Here is a 24,913-nt window from a genome sequence, read left to right as displayed (position 1 = left end):
TAAGCGCGGACAGTGCAGGTCTGCCCAATCCCTTGCCTCCTCCGCACACATGAAAAATAATGTAGAGTCCTTATAAATAATTTGAAGTCTGGTGGGGAATAGCAGGGAGTATTGAATGTCATTTGCCCTGAGTCGTCGTTTAACCTCCAAAAGTGCGATCTCTGTTGCTGCACCACCCGGGCATAGTCTGGAAAGACCATCACCTGTTTGTCTTCAACCCGGAGGGGGCTAGATTGTCTTGCGGCTCTGAGCACTGTGTCCCGATCTTTGAAATGCAGTAATTTGGCTAGCATCGGGCGAGTTGGCGCTCCTGGTTGGGGCCGGCGAGCTGGAACTCGGTGGCACGCTCGATGGAAAAGAACGCTGACCGGTCGGCTTCTGGGGTGAAAGATTTCACCCATGCCTCCATGTGGCCCACTGGGTCTTGCCCCTCAACACCCTCCGGCAGTCCCATGACTCGTATGTTGCAGCGCCTTGAACGCCCTTCCAAATCGACCATGCTCTCCTCTATTGTGGACGGGCGGGTCAGGACATCACTGATTTCACCACTATGATCTTCCCCCCTTCGCCGACCTTGACCGCCAGCTTCCGGTGGTCGTCCTTGACAAGGCTGATGTCCGTCGCGAGAGTGCCCAGCCTTTCTTACATAGATACTCTGGATTGTTCAATTGCGGCCAGGACGCGGTCCAGCTTGTCCGATATAGACTGGTCCGGCGGGGCTGTGGCCTTACTGAGTTCCCGTCTTGGGGTGCAGCATATTTTCTGGTGCTGTCTCTGGAACCATGGTGGACTCTGTGTGCTTCTGGTTTTCCCCAACGTGCATCCGTTATGAGTTCAGGCGGTTGCTGAACAAGGTTTCTCACGCCTCCAGTGAGCCTCTGGTGAGCGTTCTGGACAAGCACGTCCCCTGCCTGTGCCACCGGGCGAGGCTCGTGCTCCCGCTGTAAGATCCAGGGGGGGCTGCCACCCCTCGTTCGCGCTCTGAGGTGTATACCACGAGCGTCACTCTGTCGGGTAGTGCCGACTTGGGTGCTATACCTCTCCCTCCTCCCTGTTCAATGACTCTGCTAGCAAGTAGGCCCGTGGGTCCAAACCGGTGAGACTCCTCCAAGGCACAGGGAGCTGGCGGCGGGTTTGCTGGCTGGTTGGTGAAGCTCCGGTCGGGGTGCCAAGTAGCTCGTTAAGCAGTCATCTTGGGGTCAGGCAGTAGTCCGAGGGGGCCCTGGTGGTGGGGGGATGTCGCGCGCCCCGCATCAGGCAGCCTCATTACCACCCCATTACCACCACTCACCGTTGTCCGGGTGTCCACTTCCGCCGGCCTGGCTCGCTCGTCCCAGGGGGGCTCAGCCTTCACCTGCTCCGGGCACCATGTTGGAGTCAGGCAGCCCTGATGGCGCTCCGGTGTTCCGAGGCACAGAAGAAGAGGTCGGAGCGGTGGCGCCGCGCAGCCACCTCCCAGCGCGGCTTCCCCTCCCGTCTCAGACAGGCTGTGTGTGGTCCGGTGCGCCCGTCAGTCTCCGAGCGTTGCGGTCAGTTTGGCGGGGGATTCCAGGGGTCCGTTAGTCATTCAGGAGCTTACGGCGGGGGTCTCACCCTCCAAGTGCTGCCGTCTGGTGTGGAAGCCGTTTCAGTCCTTCGCAGCATGGTTGCCCCTGGCCCGTGAGTGGAGCCGTGGGTCGCGCCTCCCTCTAGGTGTGTCTCGACCCTGGGTGTCAGAGGCGCGGGTGGCCGCCATCTTGTCGCCACGCCTCTGTGTCATGACTGCGCCGTTTCACCTAGGAACCCGCTCAGTTTCAGTAGCGGCACGACCCCATCGGATACCCGGTGGGTTCCGAATACAGAATATTGTATTTGTGGCTGGGACTGACGCTGTGAAGCGGAGGGATCGTCCGTCCGCTGAAGAGCCTCAACAATGCACGTCCACCATTGCAGCCTGCTTGGCCACGCCCCAGCACTCCAAGGGTACCTATGGCAAAAGTGGAAAGGTGTATGTTCCATACCCACACACTGGGTACGCTTTCAATTACACAAATGAGAAGACACCTAACTGTGAATTCGAATATGTAGATGGCACACTTTTACCTTTTCTAAGAGCGAAAACTCCCCATTTTAACAAGCCTCAAGACCACATTGCAGCACTTAAGTGAAGGTATGTGTAAAGTATCCTAAACAACCTTTCAACCTTACCTAAGTGCTAGGAAAACATGCATGGAAATGGTGCCTGTCCGGTCCAAGAGTCAAATACATAAAAAGAGTACTATATCTTTAAGAAGCGAGCACTTTCACTGTCCCAGATGCTCTTGCCTCACAGGCCCAGTTTTTTTCCAGCTTGTGCTGAGCTCCTCGCCGAACATGTTGAGTTAACCCAGTTTTCCTTACATTTTACTTGCATTCAAGCTTTTTCATAATCATTCAATGTCATCAATCTTCAAGTGCCCTTTTGATCCAACCTTTATAATATGTGAAGGGTATTTTTCACTGAAAACTCTTTTTGTGAAATTCCCTTCCTGTTTTAAAAGAAAGCATATATCAGACCCTCATGCAGTCTGTGGTATGTCTTCCACCCTCGCACACAGTGAAATACTGTACATTTTCTCAAATTATAAGACTTAGAATAAGACTTAAAGTTAACATAGAAGACCTTTGAGCAGAAGCAAAGAAAGAAACAAACAAGTAGAACAGAGCTGGGGCTCCATCTTCTGAAACTGTTCCCTCGCATGAAATATTCCCACAGAAGCAGATCTAAAAGTAGGAGGTGAGGGAAATGTTGCCACCATTCAGGACATTCCATCCACTCCTTAGAATTCCGACCGACGTTGAGCCTATCGGCACCTGGGACCACTGTAGAAGGGGAATCATATTATGGCAGGAAAGGAGAGCCAGTAGAGGAGAGTGGGTATTCTAGGTGTGGGTCAGTATGCCAATATATTCCTGTTTATCATGGTAGAGTATCTGGGAGATTTCCGACCCCTAAATGTTCAAAGAAGTTAGAGTATACAGCTTGACCAAACTCTCTGAAGATGCTAAATAACAGGACAGACTGTGATTCAGGGCTTCTTGTGGACTCTAAGGGGGCTGCAGTTACAACGCATCTCGAAATTGAATGTCATTGATAATAAAAAATGGCGACGTGTATCTATTACAGGCGCCAAAATGTTAAAGGGATGCTACAAGTTGAAACACCAGAAACACCATAAAAGTATCTTATTGCAACATGCTGGTTTTAAAGACTAGTGTGAGCCTGGTAGTCTCCTTACTTGTGTAAGATGTTCTACATCTGAGTGGCTGAATCTTATTTGGAAACCTGTTAGAAAAATCCCCTTTAGAGCCAGCTATTTCCAGTGCAAACGTTTTTCTTTCTACCTGACCTTCTTGGTACCGATCACCATAACCCAGCAAGTACCCCCTCACCCCCCACCCCCACAAACCTCACCTTTTCCATCTGTTTCCCCATGCTCTAAAAGTTGCCCCATATTTACTTAGGCACCCCATCACGTGTTCCAGCAATTTTTCACTCTTACTCATAAGAACTTATTTTTAAGCCTCTTACTATTTCAGCATTTAACTCAGGAATTCTGCTTATCCCAACTGTTAGTATTTTGCTCATACCAAAACTCATCCCTCTCACTCAGAACTCTCCACAGTTATGGCCCCACTTCTGTGTTTGCTGGGACACTCAAAACTCACTCGCTTAATTCATTCACATTGTTCACTCCAGTGCCCTATTCTGTGCACTCAATTTGCTTGCCCACTTCCAGTTCCACCCACCATGTCAAGCAACTCATTTGCTTAACTCACCCATTCCTCTATTCATTTGCATCAGTTGTTCTATTCCACTCCCCTAGTCACGCATGACTAGAATCAGTCACCATAAATCATTTATAAATGAACAGTCACTTGTTATTGCCCTTAATGAAAACCAAAACAATAAAAGGTACTTCACAAGAACGCTATTTAGACAGTCTAAAATACACCTCTCACTGCACAAGATGTGCAGAAACGACTATAAAATGCTTGACTGAAATGCCCAGTTAAACCTAAATTGTCTCCCGTATCAAAACGTAGCTCGTCCTTGCCTGTATTGCATTGGGGAAATTCTCCATCCTGAGAGCACACACAACCAAAGGAGATGAGCCCTGACAGTCATTCATGCATCACATCTCGACTGTGCAAAATCCCTATAGAAATCCAAACTTCATTTCATGGAGTCAATGACAAAGCTACTCCAGCAGGCTCAATAATAAACCATCTGTGTACTCCATTATATCTGCATCAAGGTTACACTACACACGAACAATGTACATTGAATGCTAACAGCATTACTACATCTCCATGAAACTACCCAAAGCCTCTGGACCAAACCAGTGGTCTTCTCTCACAATAGTTGCTACCCCTTAAACTAAACTGTCTTCAAAATGTGGTGCTAAATTGATAGTCCTCCAATTCCAAAACCACTGTTATTTTAAACAAACCCCAGTGATGAACTACACCCAACTCCCATCACATTAAATCCATAGTTGGATTCTATCTGGCATTTGTTTTCAAACTTTTCTCACATCTTTGCATTGTCTCACACAAGTTCACAAGATTATTTTCCACACATTCAAGGACCTTTTTCAAACCACAGACTTCTGCTTTCACCTCCCTCTTCATCTGCAAAGCATCCATTAATAAGAATGAATAGTTTATTAATTCAAAGGGAGCCCTTAGACAAATGCTGAAGAACCGAAGAAGCCTTCTTAGGCCATCAACAAGGACTTGCCAGCCATCTTGATCTTGGGCTTTTCTTTCAAACTGACCCAGATGTAACCCATGTCTTTGTAGTCCATCTTTAGGCCTCGGTGCCTGGTGTTTCTTAGCCTTCCTCTTTTCCCTTCACAGTTCCAGGTCATGGCTTGCTTGGTGGCGTTTTATGCGGGCTTGCGGAGGATGTGACCTATCCAGCATCTATTCCTTCACGAGAAGGGAGTTAGGAAGTCTGCTCTTATAGGTTGTTGTTGCTAATGGTGCTTGAGCAGCCGATTTAGAGGATTTTACTGAGCAGGTATTGATGATCGTCTAAATGACTGGACTTTGTTGCAGGTGGTCACTGTTATCGTCCTAGTTTCTGCTCCATACAGAAGGACTGATTTGACATTGGTGTTAAAAAGCCTGATCTTGTTTTTCAGCGTTGGGTCCTTGGAGTTTCAGATCTTTCGTTGAATGAAGGCAGCTCTTGCTTTGGCGATTCTTGCCTTGATGTTGGCGTCTATACCATTGTGCTAGTCTTTGGTACTGCTCTAGTTTGTGAAGGCCTCAACCTCTTCCAGTGCATCACCTGCTAGAGTGACTGCAGTTGTGCTGTTCGTGTTAGCCTTCAGAATCTTATTTTTCTCCCCTCTGGATGTTGAGGCCAAGCTGTGCTGACGTGACTGTTACATTAGTCGTACTAGGAACAAGTGACAGCTGTAATAAGGAAATGGTCAGCACCTCTGTTGCGTTTGCAATTGTTTGATTTTTAAATGTGAAGACGTGCTCAATGAAAACACTGTGCCACCCAAACAATGTTGCCCTGTATAGGAACACAAGATTCTCCATATACTCGCAAAATCAATAATTATAATACAAAGCACAGCATCAAGGTAGTTTGAACTGACCCTGTTGTCAGTTAGATTTATTTAAAAGTACAATACCAAGCAGAACAAGATGGACAAGATGATATAGTCCAAATGTGAATGCAGAATTGTATAAATTCTTGATATTGTTGACACATAGTTGTAAAAGATCGATGTAGACAGCCGACATGTTTTGTCATGTAGACTGCTTTCTCAAGGCTCAAACTTTGACTATCATTAATCATGTAAGGACCCCCTGAAACTAGGAGTTCCTAGGACAGGGAAACAATTCTTATAATAACATTCCTAGGCAACTAGGAACCTGGCCATAATCAGGTCCTGTACATATTAAATAATAAATACAGGCTCAGTGTACTACCAAAAAAGCTGTTAAAAACAATTCATTTTAGTCATAGTTTTTAAAAGAAATTCGACAATACCATTCATAATGACCTGACAATGACATCACCACTAATATAACAATTCATATAATCAAATTAAATTCACATACATTACTAGAGCCAATGGCTCAACAATATGTAAAACAGACATACATTTTAAGGTGGTATGGACCACAGGTGGCTAAGCGTTGTAGATAGAGATCGTATTCTCTACGCACGTTTCAGCGTCACACATGCCTTCTTCAGGAGGAGCCACTTGAATTTCTGCATGAAAAAATCATATAACATCAAACATATAACAATGCAGTGCACTGAGTCTGTAACAGGATATACACTGTACATGCATGCAATGAGCTCCATATATACAAAAAAAAATAGCCTGAGAGAAAACTAATGTCAAGTGTTTCAGGTATTTAGAACTGGAGAACCACAGGGGGAAAGAAGAAAAACCAGAGTTTCACCTGAAAAGTGAATAAAAAATGTATAACTCATGCTGTGAATCAGAAAAAAAGAAAAATCCCAAAAGAAATTCTGATATAAAAGAAAGAAAGATAATAAGTGCTCTTGGAGGACCCTATGTTCGAGGCATGTGGGCTGCTGAATTCAGATCTGTGCATAGATCGCCGCCCAGTGTTGGGTCCGGATGATTGCACATTGTTGTCCTGGAAGAGTCTTCGAAGTATCACGAGAAAGGTGGCTCCTCCCCTGGACTACAGTGCGCATGGGCATCGACTCCATCCTCAGATTGGTTTTTTCCGCCATTGGGTTCGGATGTCTTTAATTCCCTCTTGTCGGAATCAATAGAAAAACTTTCTTGAGACCAAAAGGTCTTTAATCTATACGTCAGTATTGTCTTGCGTTCGGCTTTACTTCTTCTAGCTCGACTCCGAGCCGATTTCTGTACTTCCGCATGCTCTCGGCGCGGAAGGCCTAGTCGACGCTCCTGACTTATCGACCATCCATCATGGACCGAAGTCCATTCAAGAGATGTCCGGTCTGTAACTCGAAGTACCCCCACATCGACGTCCACCCGGTGTGCAACAAGTGTCTGTCGCCGGACCACGATGAGGCCAAGTGTATGGCTTGTTCACGCTTCAGGTCCAAGAAGACACTTAAGCTTTGACGAGCTGCGCGCCTGGAGGCCCAGCAATCTGCTCCAGCGCCTGCGGACATTTTCGATGCTGGGGATGTCGAGGAAGAATATATCCAGGACGTTTCGGAATCAAACCCAGCGTCGGACGTCGAAGAAGACTACGACGCTGATGCTGAGGTGTTCAAAAGCGAAGAAGTCGTCGAGGAGGTAGGAGACGACGACGGAGCCCTCGGGGCCATGGAGGATAGCTCGGACGAGGAGATTCCTCAAACTGACTCTGGGGCCGTGCCTCTTTATAAGGCCCAGGTCGAGGGATCGCCTTCGGGCCTTACCCAAGACCTCGATATGGGTTCCACGGCCCCGCCTTCGGGCCCGGCCACGGACATTGTTACCGAGCCACTCCCTGGCAAAGCAAAACCGAAAGTGAAACCTACGGTCTCGACGCCAGATACTGCGCAGGTGCAAGAATCAAAACCTAAAGTGCGCATCGCTTTGGTCGGATCGAAGAATTCGGACGCTTCGGCGCCTAAGATGGCTGTCGAGCCGAAAAGCCAAGTCAAGGGCGTCGAGACGAAGTCTGCCGCGCCGAAGACTAAAGTAAAGGTGGTCGATACTGGTGCGTCGGCGCCGAGGATGGTTGACGCCAGCAAGGGCCTTGTCGACCCAAAGAAGGCTGTTGACGAACCGAAGAAAACTCTCGGTGACCCGAAGAAGCGACTCGATGACCCGAAGGTCCTCTCTACCCCGCGTCCGCACGACAAGGCCAAGGGCGCTGCGCCTCGTGAGTCGACTACAAAAGTGGCCTCGAAGGACTCCACTCCGAAAGTGGCCTCGAAGGACTCCGCTGAACCGGCGCGTCCATCCGCCGCGTTCACCAAGAAGGTGACGGACTCCCTGCAGCGCATCAGGGACGGCACCGCGGCTGTCGAACCGAAGGACCCTCCGCCTGCGAAGCCTGTGGAGAAACCAGTTAAGGCGTCCACGCCGATCCTCTTTACGTTGCCGCCTAAAATGGCTCCGAAGGCTTTCGCTCCTAAGGCAGTGGCCGGCGTGCCCGAAAAGGTCTCCTCGGCGCCGAAGGCGTCGTCGGTGGTCCATGGCCCGCGACCTAGACGACCTTCGGGGGATGAGCGTCAGGAACATTTCATTGACGCCGAAACGGGCAGGCTTTCCCTCCTGAAGCGGAAAATCACCCCAGCACCCCAAATGGAGTCTTACAAGATCCCTCTCAAGAAGAAGAAGGACTCTGCTTGCTCTCCAGTCTTGGTGGAACCCCTTTCACCACAGACTCATGATGTGTCGCCCACTTACTCAGATGTGGACGCTGGTGAGGGAGATGATGAGGATGAATACAGTTATCCAGTCTATACAGACCCTGAGGATACAAATGAGCCCTGGGCAGCTGGTGGTGACCCTGGGGATCCTCATTCAGGACAAGACCCTCAACTCTTTTCTTCAAAGACTTCACCTACAGAAGACTCTGCTGCTTTCAATGCCCTCATTGAACGGGCTGCTAACAATCGCAATGTCCAGCTGCATGCTGACCCTGTGGATGTGGATTTCCTCTTTGACACTTTTTCAGTATCAGAAAAGACTGTAAAAACCATGCCTATGCTAAAAGGTGTTTTAAAGCATGCTGCTGAGATCTTTAAAGAACCTACCAGGGCAAGGGAGATAAACCCTAGGATTGACAAAAAATACAAGTCAGCGCCTACTGATCCTACCTACATTAAAGGACAGTTGCCTCTGGACTCCCTTGTCGTCTCGAATGCCCGGAAGAGGGCCAATTCTCAGACTACGGGTGATGCTCCTCCCCCAGACAAAGAATCCAAGGTCTTTGAGGCTTCGGGGAAGAGGGTGGCAGCACAGGCAGCCAACATCTGGCGCATTTCTAACACACAGGCGCTTCTGGCGCGCTATGACAGGGCGCACTACGATACACTAGAGACCCTGTTGCAACACCTGCCTGATCAATACAAAGAAGGGGCTGAGATACTGATTCAAGAGGGAAAGCTAATCTCGAACGCATCCATTAAGTGTGCTCTGGACGCAGCCAATACCGCTGCCAGAGCTATAAACACAAGTGTTATGCTTCGGAGACATGCCTGGCTGAGAATCTCTGGATTTAAGCCAGAAATCCAAACCACCATCCTGAACCAAACGGTTAACCCAGATCACCTGTTTGGCCCAGAAGTTAACACCACCCTACAAAAAATAAAAAAAGGACACTGACACTGCAAAATCCATGGGTGCCTTACAGTCCCAGCAGTTTCGGGGTGGGTCCTTTCGTCGCTCCAGCACTAGAGGCGTCTCAAGGGGTCAGCTTTCCCAGTCCACGCAATACTACAAGGGCAACACCCAGACTACTTACGCCAACAAGAGTCGAGGTGGATATCGGGGCAACAGCACCAAGGGCAGAGGTCGTGGCAATAACAGCTCCAGGTCCTCTACCACCAGCAAACAGTGACGCCTTGTCACTGCCCCCCGACCACACAACACTGGTCGGGGGGAGACTCCAGCAGTTCCTGCCCGTCTGGAAGTCCATCACCACTGACAGGTGGGTCAGAAAACTTATCCAATACGGTTATTGTCTGGAGTTAACATCCACTCCACCCAACATGCCCCCAAGGCACCGTCCTATGTCGGACGAGCACTTGCACTTATTGCAGCAGGAGGTCACCGTCATGCTGAAAAAAGGGGCAATAGAACTCGTGCCTATGCAAGAAAGAGGCACAGGGGTCTACTCCCTGTACTTCTTAATACCAAAGAAGGACGGGTCCCTCAGGCCCATCCTGGACCTCAGGCCACTCAACTACTACATCCTGTCGGAGCACTTCCATATGCTGACCCTGCAGCAAGTGCTCCCGTTGCTTAGGCAGGGGTTTTTTCTCGCAACTTTAGACCTAAAGGATGCGTACTTTCACATTCCACTGCACCCTTCACAACGGAAATACCTCAGGTTCACCATCCAAAACCAGCACTACCAGTTCAAGGTTTTGCCTTTCGGTGTCACCACGGCACCCAGGGTGTTCACGAAGTGCCTGGCTACAGTGGCGGCGCATCTCAGGAGACGGAACATCCACGTCTACCCCTATCTGGACGACTGGCTCATCCAAGCGAAGTCAGCCCAGCAGTGTGCCGCCCACATGTCCCACACCATTCACCTCCTGCACGATCTGGGATTCTCACTGAATTACCCAAAATCCCACCTCCAGCCCGCCCACGTACGGCCTGGCGACAGTGGCGGCGCATCTCAGGAGACGGAACATCCACGTCTACCCCTATCTGGACGATTGGCTCATCCAAGCGAAGTCAGCCCAGCAGTGTGCCGCCCACATGTCCCACACCATTCACCTCCTGCACGATCTGGGATTCTCACTGAATTACCCAAAATCCCACCTCCAGCCCGCCCACGTACGGCAGTATCTGGGTGCGACCATAAACACTCTGGCGGCCACAGCACAGCCGAATTCAGTGAGGGTCAGCAGCATTCAATCGCTGATACAAAAATTCAGACCTCAACACTCGCTTCCAGCAAGAGTGTTCATGCAGTTGATAGGCATGATGGCCTCCTGCATTTCCATAGTCCCGCACGCGAGACTACATATGCGTCCACTTCAGGAGTGCTTAGCACGTCAGTGGACTCAGGCTCACGGGCAGTTGAAAGACCTAGTGTTGGTGAGCGGTCGCGCTTACAACTCTCTGCATTGGTGGAATCCACGAAACCTTTGCAAGGGCCGACCGTTCCAAGAGCCTGTGCCACAGATCATCCTGACGACGGACGCTTCTCTCCAGGGATGGGGAGCTCATGTACTCCATTACACTGTGCAGGGACTATGGACGCAACAGCAGAGGAAGATGCACATCAATGTTCTGGAACTGATGACGATCTTCATGGCACTAAAAGCCTTCAAAGTACATCTGTGCAACAAGGTCGTGTTGATCCGGACGGACAACATGACGGCAATGTACTACATTCAGAAGCAGGGAGGAACACACTCTCCGCAGCTGTCTCATCTGGCTCAGAGCATGTGGAAGTGGGCCATTTAGAGGAACATCTTCCTCATGGCAGAACACCTCCCGGGCAAGGACAATCAGATGGCGGACCTGCTCAGCGGGCACAGCCACCAAATGCACGAGTGGGAGACACATCCATCAGTACTCCAACCGTACTTCCAAAGGTGGGGTCACCTCTTCGCCACAAGGGAGAACGCAAAATGCCAAAGCTTCGCCGCCAGGTTCCCACACCCACAGTCGCAGGGCAATGCGATATGGATGAACTGTTCAGGCAAATTTGCGTACGCTTTTCCCCCAGCACCCTTGATACCGCTGGTGGCACGCAAGCTGAGGCAGCACTCGATGACTCTCATCCTGGTTGCTCCAGCGTGGGCTCGCCAACCATGGTACACCACGTTTCTGGAACTATCCGTGGTACCGCATCAGAGGCTACGTCTCACACCCAGCCTTCTGACGCAGAGCCATGGCGACATTCAGCATCCATATCTGCAACAGCTCAACCTGGCGATCTGGCTCCTGAAGTCCTAGAGTTTGGCTACCTGCACTTGCCTTCCGACTGTATGGACATCATTCGGGAGGCGAGGAAGCCCACCACCAGAGCATGCTATGCGGCAAAATGGAAGCGGTTTGTCATTTATTGTGCAGACCACAACATTAACCCGCTAGATGCTTCTATTCAGAATATCATCTGTTACCTTTTCCATCTGTACAAATGTAATCTGGCCTATACTTCCATTTGCATACATCTATCTGCGATGGCCGCTTATCTCCAGAATAGGCAGCACCTCTCTCTCTTCAGGGTGCCTGCCATTAAGGCTTTTCTAGAAGGACTCAAACGAGTCATTCCTCAGCGGACTCCACCAGCTCCGGAGTGGAACCTCAATGTGGTCCTCACCCGGCTGATGGGTCCTCCCTTTGAGCCACTGCACTCCTGTGAGATTCAGTTCTTGACGTGGAAAGTGGCTTTCCTCATTGCGATTACATCGCTACGGAGAGTTAGTGAATTACAAGCCCTAACTATCCAAGAGCCATTTATTCAAATTCATTCTAACAGGGTGGTGCTTCGCACTAACCCTAAATTTCTACCCAAAGTTGTGTCTCAATTCCATATCAACTAGACTATTGAATTACCTGTTTTCTTCCAAAATCCTGAGTCATTGGCGGAGAGAATGCTCCACACCCTTGACGTCAAGAGGGCCCTGATGTATTACATCGATAGGACCAAGGATTTTAGGAAGACTAAGCAACTCTTTGTCGCCTTTGCACCGCACCACAAAAGTAACCCTATTTCCAAGGCTGGTATTGCTAGGTGGATCGTTAAATGTATCCAGATCTGCTATCTGAAAGCAAAACGTACTCTCACCATTCCACCAAGGGCCCCACTCCACCAGAAAGTTGGGGGCCTCTATGGCATTCCTTGGAAACATTCCTTTGGAAGACATATGTACAGCAGCCACATGGTCTACACATTTACAAAGCATTATTGCATTGATGTGCACTCCAAACAGCAGGCAGCTGTAGGGCAGGCTGTTCTCAAAACACTTTTCCAAACTGCTGCAGCTGGCACGGGCCGCCGCCGCTAATGGAGGGACTGCTATGTATTCTATGCACAGATTATTTATTCAGCAGCCCACATGCCTCGAACCGAATATGCTACTTACCAGTATGCATCTGTTCTTGGCATGTAGGGCTGCTGACATTCATATTGCCCGCCCTCCTCCCCGGCGCCTGTAGCAGCTGCAGAATTCACATATACTTCTAGCATGGTCATCATTAACTGAGTTTCACTCCATCTTGGCCACAATGGCTAAAAACAATCTGAGGATGGAGTCGATGCCCATGCGCACTGTAGTCCAGGGGAGGAGCCACCTATCTCGTGATACTTTGAAGACTTTTCCAGGACAACAATGTGCAATCATCCGGACCCAACACTAGGCGGCGATCTATGCACAGATATGAATGTCAGCAGCCCTACATGCCAAGAACAGATGCATACTGGTATGTAGCATATTCGATATTGAATACAGCTTACCAAAGTACCAGGTGAAAACCGGGTACTGGCGAGGACCTTTAAAAGGACTGATACAACTGAAAAGAAGATTGACAAAATAAACTATAATTTCGTCAAATATAAAGCCTTGGAAATTTTGCTAGGTATTTTAGTGTTTACCACAAATTACCTTTCTGTAGTAGGGGATCTCTGTGTATAGTCATAATCTAGTGAATAGTCCCGCTCATGAGCGTGGACCCCGGAGCAATCAAAAATCTCTTAAGCTGTCTAACAATGCAGTCCTGCACAGACACTTAAGAGAGAATTTAAAGACATATAATGCAGCCTATATCCACAGGCTTGACTGTCCAGCACTTCAACTAGACATTCCACCAAAAGCCACACACAGCACAGCCTGCCAAGTTTCCTTCATAGAGAAAACTTCCCCTTTAACCAACAAAGCCTCTGGAATGATCGAGAGGAAGGGGAGGACAGACAAGCCCCTAAGGCTGCCATTATGTGGCTCAAAAAGGGATACCGTGCCTTTAAGAAAACTTTCTAGACTTTCTCAGTATCCCAGAATGCCCTGCAGGTCCCATTTACTTTCAGTTCTTTTTTCTGGCTCCTGCTAGCAGGACCCTGGAGCATTGAGCTCTCCCTTTTGGGGTTTATTGTAAGAATTTTGCACTTTTAAAGTGTGTGAGTGTTTACACTCAACGTGTTTTGGTGCCCTCTTCTTTCTCTAGTATTCTGAGCCTTTCTTTTTTGTCTAAAATGCCAGCATTATTTGCTAAATGCCCCGAGTGTTCAAGGAAGAAGGCCAAGTCGGACCCACACCATGTGTGTATCCTGTGCCTCCCTTCTACTTATCTGCCTGAGAAGTTTGATATTTGCCAGACCCTCTACTCCAGGACCCTGAGAGACAGAAAGAAGATCAGGCTCCAGGACTGGAAGAAAGAAGGCGGCATGGTCAAGGTGGGTCTGGGCATGCTGGATCTGCTTCCTCTGCCCATGCTGAGGCCTCTGGGGGGCTCCCCAGCGTCAAGAAGGCCAGAAAACATCGCTGTTCTCAGTCTACGTCGATCCCATCGACGACGGCGTCGAGAGGCATGACGGTGGTCTGCTCCCAATCTCCCCAGGGCTCTTGGTGGAGGCAACGTCTACGTTCGGCGTCGAGGGGGCTGTCGAGACCGCCGTCGAGGTCGCCGCCGAAGGCGTCATCTTCGTCGTCACTTTGACGTCCGAAGGATTCCAGTAGGCGCTCGCCGGCGAGGCGACAACGCCGTTCGCCCCCCGGCGTCGGTTCGGTGCTCGCCGTCGAGGCCACGCCGCCGTTCGCCCTAGACGTCGACTCTGCTATCGGCGCTGAGAAGGACCCATTTGATGTCAAGACACAGATCTTCAGCGTCGAGGAGGCGAAGCCCATCGTCGAGGTGTAGTTTGATGCCGAGAAGACGTTTGTCGACGTCGAGGAGGCGTTCTTCGACGCCGAAGAGGCGCTCGACTCCTAAGAGGAAGATATCATCCTCCAGGAGGCGTTCTGGAGCCAGGAGTCCTTCCCATTCCTCAGGGGCGCGACATCTATCACAGACAGGGGGCCTTGCCTCTCGGTCGCCTACGCCAAGGAAGAAGTGGAGTCACCGGGCTCGGTGTACTCTGTGGTGTACTCTCCTCCCAAGCAGAAGTCACCTACTCCTCCTCCTCCGCCGCGCACTTTGCCACCACCTCCTCCTGTTCCTCCGCATGTACCGCCACGGCCTCCAAGATCGGTTTCACTGCCGCTCCTCCCTACGCCGCCTAAGGGGGCACCTTGGCCGAGGTCCCCGGTCAGGCCACCACCGCAGGCTCCGCCGCAGGCACCCGGAAAACCGCAGGCGCCTCCGCAAGCACCCGCGGAACGTCCAAGGCCTAGGAGACCTAGATCTCGCTCCGGACGGAGAGAGGGAGATCCAGGAGTCGCCGTCGCTCATCGACGAGATCAAGATGACACCCTAGGAGGGGTCGATCTAGGTACAGGTTGTCCAGCGCAGGGGATTATTCGCCAACTCTATCAGGATCCCCTTGGACGAGGGTATCCCCTGTGGACAACGTGGTCTCTTTTCAGGAAGTCTTTTTGAGGGGTGCGAGCAAGCACGGCATCCAACTGACTGTGCCCACGCCTACAACCTCCGTTATATGTGAGACTCTCCACAAGAAGCACCTATCGAGGACTCTGTTGTCTTTGGTGCCTGGATTGGTGGAACCCGCCATTAAGCTCTTCCTCACTCCGGCGGTGACGAAAGCAGCTCCCTCCAAGCTGCAAAAGAATTACAAGGCTCCCGATGCGGACCCGGCTTTCCTTCGATTGGATCCAACTCCGGCTTCCGTAATTGTGACGGCAGCAAGGAAGCAACATGCCACCACCCCGTCTTCCAATGTGCCTCCGGACAAGGAGAGTCGCTGGTTGGATTCAGCGGGCAGGAAGGTATGCGGGACGGCTGCTACCTCTATGAAGGCTGCCAGTGCATCTGCGCTGTTGGGGCGCTATGACCAGGCGCTTTGGGAGTCCCTCCAACAGTTCGCCGATCTCCTCCCACTGGAAAAGTAGGATTTTATGGAGATCCTGAGTGAGGGATTGCTGGTGTCTAACCAGCTGATCAGCGCTGCTGCAGACTCGTCGCTCCTGGCAACCCACGGGTACTGCCATGGAGTGAATCAGGGGTGCCACGCTTGTCTAGGATTGACATCACTGAAGCCGGAAGTCCAGCAGAGGGTGGCCAACCTGCCCTTCTCGGGCAAGACCCTATTCGGGAAACACGCTGACGATGAGATGGCCCCCATGAAGGCGGAGGCTGAGACTCTGACGGCGGTGGGCTTGGAGAAGCCCAAGGACCAGAAGAAGAACTACCGCCCTTTCCAGAGATGGTAAGGGGTGCAGGGCAGAGGGCGAGGTCAACAGTCTGGACAGCAGCAGCAGCAGTTCCAGAGGAAGCCCTTCCAGAAACGGCAGAGGGGCAGGGGTGGTCAGCAGTCTGCCACCGCGACCAAAGGCCGGCCGGGTCTAGGCCCTGAGTGATTACTTCCCCGTCATCCGTTACCCGCTCCGGTGGGGGGAAGCGTTCAATATTTTCTGGCAGAGTGGAGAAAAATTACTCCGGACAAGTGGGTGCTGAATATTGTTTGCAATGGATACAGTCTTCGGTTCACCAGCCCGCCTCCAGCAATTCCACCTGTTTGCTCGCAGTTTCAGCTGCTCGAGCTCCAGGCGGAGGCAGATACCCTGTTAAGAAAACGTATGATAGAAGACGTCCCTCTGTCTCAAAGGGGAAGAGGTCTATACTCACGGTTCTTTCTGGTCCAAAAAAAGGACAAGAACGATTTCAGGCCTATTCTGGATTTGCGACAAGCAAACAAGTGGATTCGCAGAGAAAAGTTTTGCATGCTGTCTTTGCACCAGATTTACCCTCAGCTGCAAAGGGGAGACAGGCTGTGCGCGATAGACCTACAGGATGCATACTTACACATGCCCATTGCACAGAAACACCGGAACGTCCTGCGATTCCAAGTCTGCGCCAATCACTATCAATACACAGTGTTACCGTTCGGGCTAAAGTCAGCACCCCGGACGTTTTCCAAATGCATGGCAGTGGTGGCGGCACACCTGAGAAAGAACAAGGTGTTTGTCTACCCGTACCTGGACGATTGGTTGATCAAGGCATCCTCCTTCTCTGAAGCTCAAGCGCACTTCCAGGAGAAGTCCATTCTCTAGAACAAGCTGGGGTTGCACATCAACATTTCCAAGTCTGTCCCGACTCCGGTTCAATGCCTACAGTACTTGGAAGCCACCATCAATACGCTGTCTGCAAGCGTGTCTCCTTCGGAGGAAAGACGTTTATCACTCCTTCTTGAAGGTCCAGGCTCTTATGACTGCTCCATCTACGACAGTGAGGACGGTGTCTTCTCTACTGGGGTCGATGGACTCCTGTATCTGCCTCATGCCACACGCACGGCCTCACATGAGACCGCTACAGGAGTGTCTGGAGGATCAGTGGGACCAGAGGAGAGGCAACTGGGACGACAAGATAGGACTGTCTCTGTATGCTCTACAGTCTCTGAAATGGTGGTGTTCAGCGGAGAATCTCCTCAGGGGGGTTCCCTTCCACAAGGACATTCCCACTCCGACTATTGTGACGGATGCTTCTCTCCACGGCTGGGGAGCGCGTTCCGGGGAGTTACAGATCCAGGGAACGTGGTCTCAGACGGAGTCCCATGTATCACATCAATTTTCTGGAAGTCAGAGCTGTTCACTTGGCACTGAAGGCTTTTCATCCGTCCTTCCAGACCAACTCTCTGCTTGTACAGACGGACAATACGATCACGATGTATTACCTCAACAAGCAGGGGGGCTCGAGGTTGCGCACCCTGTCGCAGGAGGCTCAGGCGATCTGGCACTCGCTTCTTGCCAGAGGACTGACGATAACGGCTACTCATCTACCAGGTGTGCAGAATGTTCAGGCAGACGCACTGAGCAGACTGATCCAGGAAACCACAAATGGGTCATAAACGACGAAGTGCTCGGAGACGTCTTCGACAGGTGGGGCACTCCAGACGTGGATCTGTTCGCCACCGCCGAAAACAGCAAATGCCGAAACTTCGCATCCAGGTACTACCAGCAGGGAACGCTGGGAAATGCGTTATGGATCAACTGGTCGAACCGCTTTCTGTACGCTTTTCCACCCATTCCCCTGATTCCGGCGGTGCTCATCAAGTTGGCCCAGTCCAGGGCGCGGATGATCCTGATTGCCCCGGAATGGCCCAGGCAGTATTGATTCACGGACCTGTTTCACCGGTCTCTCCTTCCTCTCATTCGACTGCCGTGCCGGCAGGACCTTCTCACGAAGTTCGGGGGTCAGATGGTGCACCCCAATCTCTTGTCTTTGAGTTTGGCGACATGGCTCCTGAGATAGTGCAATATGGCCATTTGAATCTCCCTGCAGATTGTATGGACATACTGAAGGAAGCCAAGAGACCTTCCACTAGGACTTCTTTTGCGTACAAGTGGAAGAGATTTTGCATCTGGTGCAAGTCCAAGAACTATGATCCAACGACATGTAAGGAAGATGTCATCCTTCCGTACCTTTTAAATTTGACGCTGTCTGGCCTTAATTTTCATTCTATTAAGGTTCATCTCGCTGCGCTGACTGCCTACAGGAAATGCCCTTCACAGACCTCCTTCTTCCAGATCCCTGTGAAGGCTTGAAGAAAATGTTTCCTCCTGTCCGGCTTCCTTCGCCTTAATGGGAATTATATGTGGTGCTGTCCAGATTGATGAAAGAAACTTTTGAACCTATTCATAAGGCTTCGTTGCAGCACCTGTCCTGGAAGGCAGCGTTCCTCGTGGCCATTACATCGGCCCGCAGGGTGAGTGAAATTCAGGCGTTGTGTTGCCAAGAACCTTAAACTGTATTTCATGCTGCTAAGGTTGTTATGCGTACTCACCCTAAATTTCTTCCTAAGGTTATTTCTGATTTCCATGTTAACCAGACCATAACTTTACCTAAGTTTTTTCAGAATTCTTCCTCTCCAGCTGAAAGGTCTCTACATTCCCTGGATGTCAGGAGAGTGTTGAAATTTTATCTGGATAAAACCAAGGATATTTGTAGGTCAGACCAATTGTTTATAAACTATGGATCGGTCAGGACAGGTCTTGCTACCTCAAAACAGTCTATTTCGAGGTGGCTTGTGTCCTGTATACAGTTGTGTTATCAAAAGGCTAGTAAGACCTTAGGGGGTAAACCTAAGGCTCATTCCACCAGGGGCAAAGCTTCCATGACTGCTTTGTTACGTAATTTTCCCATTGCAGAAATCTGCAGGGCGGCCACCTGGAAGTCGGTCCATACCTTTGCTAAGCATTACTGTCTGGACACTGATTCCAGGGCAGACGCTCAGGTTGGGCAGACTTCAATGCAAAATCTGTTCGCACAGTAGTTGTGTTGTACTTATTTTCTCTCCACCGCCGCTTTGGTGTGGGGATGGGCTTGCCATTCTATTCACTAGATAATGACTATATACAGAGATCCGCTACTACAGAAAGAGTAGTTTCTGTCCTGTAACTCCAGTTCTGAAGTCGGGGTATCTCTGTTATAGTCATAAGCGCCCGCCCTCCTCCCCGGTGAAGACAGATGTTAATGTTCGGAATGCTACAGGTCTGGCGTTATACGCCTTCAAAAAGAACTGAAAGTAAATGGGACCTGCTGGGCATTCTGGGATATTGAGAAAGTTCTAGAAAATTTTCTTAAAGGCACGGAATCCCTTTTTGAGCCACATAATGGCAGCCTATGGGGCTTGTCTGTCCTCCCCTTCCTCTCTATCATTCCAGAAGCTTTGTTGGTTAAAGGGGAAGTTTTTCTCTATGAAGGAAACTTGGCAGGCTGTGCTGTGTGTTACTTTTGGTGGAATGTCTAGTTGAAGTGCTGGACAGTGTAGCCTGTGGATATAGGCTGCATTATATGCCTTTAAATTCTCTCTTAAGTGTCTGTGCAGGACTGCATTGTTAGACAGCTTAAGAGATTATTTTTGATTGCTCCGGGGTCCACGAAATGAGCGGGACTATTCACTAGACTATAACTGAGATACCCCTATATCTCTATAACAGAGATACCCCTACTACAGAACTGGAGTTACAGGACAGAAACTACTCCTTCTAAAGCCCTCGACTCACCAAATCAATGATACATGAAAAGGTAGAAAGAAAAAAGAATTCTCAAGAAGGAACTAAAGAAAATGTAACCATATGTTATCGATAGTGAATAAGAATAAACTCTGAAAAATAAATGGGAGAGCTAAAGGGCAGAATTTTACCTGAAAATGAATCATATCAAATCTCTAATTGTATAAAGCAAAGTATTAAAATGATGCTTAAGCCCAAGACCTCAAAATCACAGCTTTTTTGGTAGTACACTGAGCCTGTATTCATTATTTAATATGTACAGGACCTGATTATCAAACTTTGACTGTTACATCTGTTACTGTTTATACACAGATACAGTCCAGAATCCCCTTGTTGTATTGGGGAGTTGAGACAGCAGAAGTGTAAAATTTTCATAAATGTAGGGGATGCAGTCCGAACTTCAAACATAGTCTCTTGGATACAGGAGGAGGACCTCTCCAGGAGAAGTGGGAAGCACCAATTACTCGTGTTACCCCACCACTACTATGGACAACATACTGTTGAAATAAACTTTTAGGATTCCAGTTTAGTCTATTATAACAAGGGCACCAGTTGTAAGCACCTAAAAGGCTACCCCTGACACAACCATGGACTGCATACTGTTACATTAAACTGCTAGGATTTCAGTCTCGTCTGTTACAACGAGCACTACCATCCTAAGCTCATAAAAATGCTACTCTTGTTGGCCTCTCCCGATGCCAAGGTTCTCGAAGCCGGCGCAATCCCTAGAGGAAAGAGTGCAGTTGGAGTCCCCTCTGGCGCCGTCTGGCTCCAGGCCAGTGCTGACTCTGCTCGTCCAACACCTTGAGCTAATCCTGTGGAACCTCCATCGACGCCACGCATGAGGCTGCTGTCACCGGGACCCAGGATGAGATCCAGAAGGGAGGTAAAGTGTGTAGGAAGCTGGCTCTTTATATGCTATACCAAAGTGAGGTATAGTGTGCACAGAGTCCAGTGGAACCCCTAAGGTAGGCAGAGGTAAAGTTAGATAGCACCTCACTCTCTATTCGTGGTATTGTGGTCGAGCAGTATGGCAGTATCAGAGGACAGTGTTAAGCATTTGTTGTACACACTGTCAGCAAATGATTCCACCCACTCAAAGACTAATATTCGGACCAATTGTTTTTGTATGAAAAAATATTCTTTCAGTTATTTTATTTTCTAGAACCAAGCAAGCCTGGCACAGTGTACGAAAATGGCACTGTATATACTGGACCAAAGTAAGGTACAGTGAACACAGAGTCCACAGTCCTCAGAGGTATGGTTGAGGCTAAAGTTAGATATAACCTCACTCTCTAAAGTGGTAGCTTAGTTGAGCACTAAGGCAGTATCAGAGGACAGTGTAAAGCATTTGTCGTACACACTCAGTCAGCAAATGGTCTCACACACTCAAGAACTGATCTCGAGGCCAATTGTTTGTATAAAAATATAGTTTTATTTTAGAACCAGCAATCGGTATCAAAATATACTTTCTCAGAATGAGTTACTTTAGTTAAATACTTTTCAAATAGGGAATAGACTTTTGAGTTCAATAGCTACAGTTTCACAATTTCACATAAAATGTTACATTGAGCTCAATGGGAATTTCTAGTTAAATGCAATTAGTCACTTTATGGATTACGTGTCTAACCACAGGACTGGATCTAGATTCAGTCCTGGTACATCTCCTGTAAACAATGGAGTAAAAGCGTTTTGGTTACAGTTGTGATTTTTAATGAATATTATTGTATTTTAAAATTTGACACTTGAAAACTTTTTCACATAGAACCACCAATGTTGTCCTATGTGAGGAAATTCAATTAGCAGGTAAGTAATGTTATCGTTACTTTTTCTTACTCAGTGTTGGATCCTGGATCCAGCACTGGTGCATTTCCTGTAAACAATTGAAATAATGTTTGTCAGACGATTTTTAAGGAATATTTGTAAGTTTGGAAATTGGACACTTGGAGGTTTTTTGGGTGAAAACCAGACAATGGTTTCCTATAGAGGAAAATTGAGTTAACAGTAGATCACGGTTATAATTACTTTTCAGGTTCAGTGCTGGGCTGAAAGATACAGCACTGGGTTCTCTCCTGATAACCGGTAAGTAATTCGTAATTCGTTGTTCGGCTGATTTTAGATGAATATTTTAAAGTTTCAAAACTCCACACTTAAAAGAAATTCTGAGTGTAACCAGACAATGTTACCCTATGGATGAAAAGTGAGTTAAGAAATTGCGTGTAACCAGGCAATGTTACCCTATGGATGAAAAGTGAGTTATCGGCTTTTGGGTAAGTACTCGACTGGCAGAGTTAAGGTTCTGGGCATAGATTCAATGGTCTCCCAGAGTCAGGTAGGTACAGTTGTTACACCCTCAGCAGTACAGGGGCAGCCGGGTGCAGAGAGAGTAGGCCCAATGTTATCCCAGGGAGGACAGGGGCCTTTGGTTGGTGGCTGCTAACAGGCAGGCCACCCCTGTGGGAGCTGAGCTCATGGTCAATTACACAGGGCAAGTGGGGAAGTAGAGTAGGGTAGTTGCTGCACTTCCAACGGCACTCGGGCGGCTGGGTGCAGGGCGCTTTTGGGCCGTTGGGCGCCCAATGTTATTCAATGGGAGACTTGGAAATTGAACAAAGGCTGCAGGCTCGGGGACGGAGATTCTTCAGGTGCGACCACCACTTCGAGAGGAAAGTTGGGAACTTGGAGTATAGGAAGACACCCAGGAGTTGGGCACAGTGGGCCGTAGGCCGCCCGGTGCATGGTTGCCTTTGGACCTCGGGAAATCTTACCCTCAGCTGGTCGCGTTTGAAGGGGTCCCTGGTTGTGAGGCTGCAGGCGTCGTCCTGATCGTCGAGGAGGGTCTTTGGGCACTGGATTCCGGGTCACAGTCGCCGGGGGGGCGTCAGGGTCTTTGCCCACTCGGGCACTGGCTGGGCCCTGCGGGTGCAGAGTGTGCTGGATTCGCGGTTCCTGGCTGGCACCAGGGGTTGTTGCTGTTTGAGCAGAACCACTGCTCATGGGAGTCCCAGTCTTTATATGAGCAAGGCAGGCAGGTTCTCCGGGGTTTTCGCGGTTGCTATCTGGGAGGCGCCGGGGTTTTAGTAGTAGCAGGAGCAGGTTCACGGATCAACAGGCCGGTAGGGCTGGGGCCAAGTCAGTTCGTGTCGTCCTCTTGTTAGCAGCTGCACGGCAGGTCGTCTTGTTTCTTGTTGTTCTTCTTGTTGCAAAACAGTATCTGAGGAAGGAAGGTTCTGGGTGCCCCTAAATACTAAATTTAGGGGCGTTACAGGTAGGGTAATGGCAGGGACCAATAGGTTCCTGTCCTAGGGTGAGTACACCCCCTATCCTGCTCCTCTCCTGTGGGAGGGGGGCAGGAGCCTAGCTCTGATTGGGCAGGGCTCTCCAGCCTCAAGATGGCGGTAGCCCGGAGTTGTGCTTCCCCTCGCCTCTTCCACCTGAGGGGTGGGGTTGGCAGAGGCTGGCACAACCCCTTTCCTTCTTTTGTTTTTCCTGCCTGTCTTCCCGCCAAAGTAGGGGCCAGTTGCTAAGTTCAGCAAGTGGCCTGGAGAAGCTCACAAAGGCGGTATGCCTTTGAAGCTTCCCCTGCCCATCCTGGGGGAGGAGGCTTGGCACCTCGTCCCAGGATGTGCGTTGTTTCAGGCTCCCAAGAGCGGCAGACTCTCGACCCAGGGGTCCAGAAACGGGTCTGGTGGTGGCAGCCTTGGTAGCCACTCAGTCAGGACACTGGGAGTTGGTTAGGTTTCAGGGGGCACCTCTAAGATGCCTTCTGTCGTGCATTTGGCATTAAATCCCACACTGGCATCAGTGCGGGTTTAATGTGCTGCGAAGTTTGGTACCAAACTTCTCAGTCTTCAGTTTAGCTATCATGGCGCTGTGGAGTTCCTAATTACAACCTCCCAGCACCATATACTCTTAATGACATCACTGCACTTACAGTGCCCAGGAATGGCCCTGGGTACTGTAGGGGCACAGGGCTCATGCACCTGTGCCGACACCACTGGCATAGTGCACCCAGCTAGAGGGGTGACTGATGTATGCCAGGGCAGTGAGTTTTGTGGGCATGGCACACAGGGATGTGTGCCATGTCAACTTTGTTTAGTTCTGCTCCAAGACACTCTGCCTGCAAAGGCAGTGTGTGTGTGTGTCAGGGTACAGGGCCCCTAAAGGTGGCACAATAAGTGCTGCAGCTCTTAGGGGTCCTGTCTGGTCACAATGCCCTGGGTACCTGTGGTACCATTTACCAGGGGCTGACATGTGGCCAGAGATGCCCATCGGATTTTGTTTTCAACACTGTTTTAGGGAAGAAACACTGGCCCTGGGCACCTGATTGGCAGGAGCCGAGGGCACACTCAGTCAAAGCACATCAGCAATTCAGCAAAAAGTGGGGGCATACCATGCAAGAAAGATGCCACTTTCTCACACACAGGTAAGCAATAAATAGTTTACAGTAGTAATGCAGTTTGTAAACCGTTTGAGTTGAAATTCTGTATGCACTTTGCTTTTACTTACAGTATGGTTTCAGAGAAATGCAATACTTGGTAAATGCAGTACATAGACTTGAATGGGCTTTTCAGTAAAATTACAGGTAATTTGCTTTTGAGATTACTTTTCTTACTCGGAGTAGCATACCTGAATACTGTTCTGGGACATTTCCTGAAACCGGTAAGTAAAATCATTTTTGTTAGTGCAATTTTAAAGAATTTCTTAAGGTTTTCAAACTCCACACAGGGGTACTGCTGAGTAAAAAAATATCCCGATCCAGTCTGATGCCTGGGGGTAATTCTGAGGTGAGGAATTCATAACTAATATACGTCTCTTACAAATAGATCATTACTGAAGGTAAGTAACTTGTTCGCCATGTATAGATGGCATATTGAATGATCCAATGTGTAATGGCATTTCTACCTAGAGGATTGTCAAATTAGTTGGTTTTGAGGGAACATGTGTGTTACCTACTGTTTTACATCTGTTAGGGTTCATGCTTTTCTCTGTCTACACCTCGTCTTTGACCGATCCGTTACAATTGCCACACTAATATTTTTGCAGACCCGCCTTTTTGGATAGATATGTATTACCAACATATCGCTTATCCACTGTTTCATAATTACA

The 24,913-nt window shown here is 49.4% G+C and overlaps 1 protein-coding gene across 1 annotated transcript in view; it reads left to right on the top strand.

The window, feature by feature from the left end:
* OTUD4 (OTU deubiquitinase 4) overlaps window positions 1-24,913 on the top strand; it is a 577,225-nt gene that overhangs the window by 475,879 nt on the left and 76,433 nt on the right. The gene's annotated exons all lie outside the window — the stretch shown is intronic.

The sequence above is a fragment of the Lissotriton vulgaris genome, chromosome 3_1 (genome assembly GCF_964263255.1).
Source record: "Lissotriton vulgaris chromosome 3_1, aLisVul1.2, whole genome shotgun sequence".
NCBI classification, from domain to species: domain Eukaryota; kingdom Metazoa; phylum Chordata; class Amphibia; order Caudata; family Salamandridae; genus Lissotriton; species Lissotriton vulgaris.
This window is presented reverse-complemented; position numbering and strand designations above follow the sequence as displayed.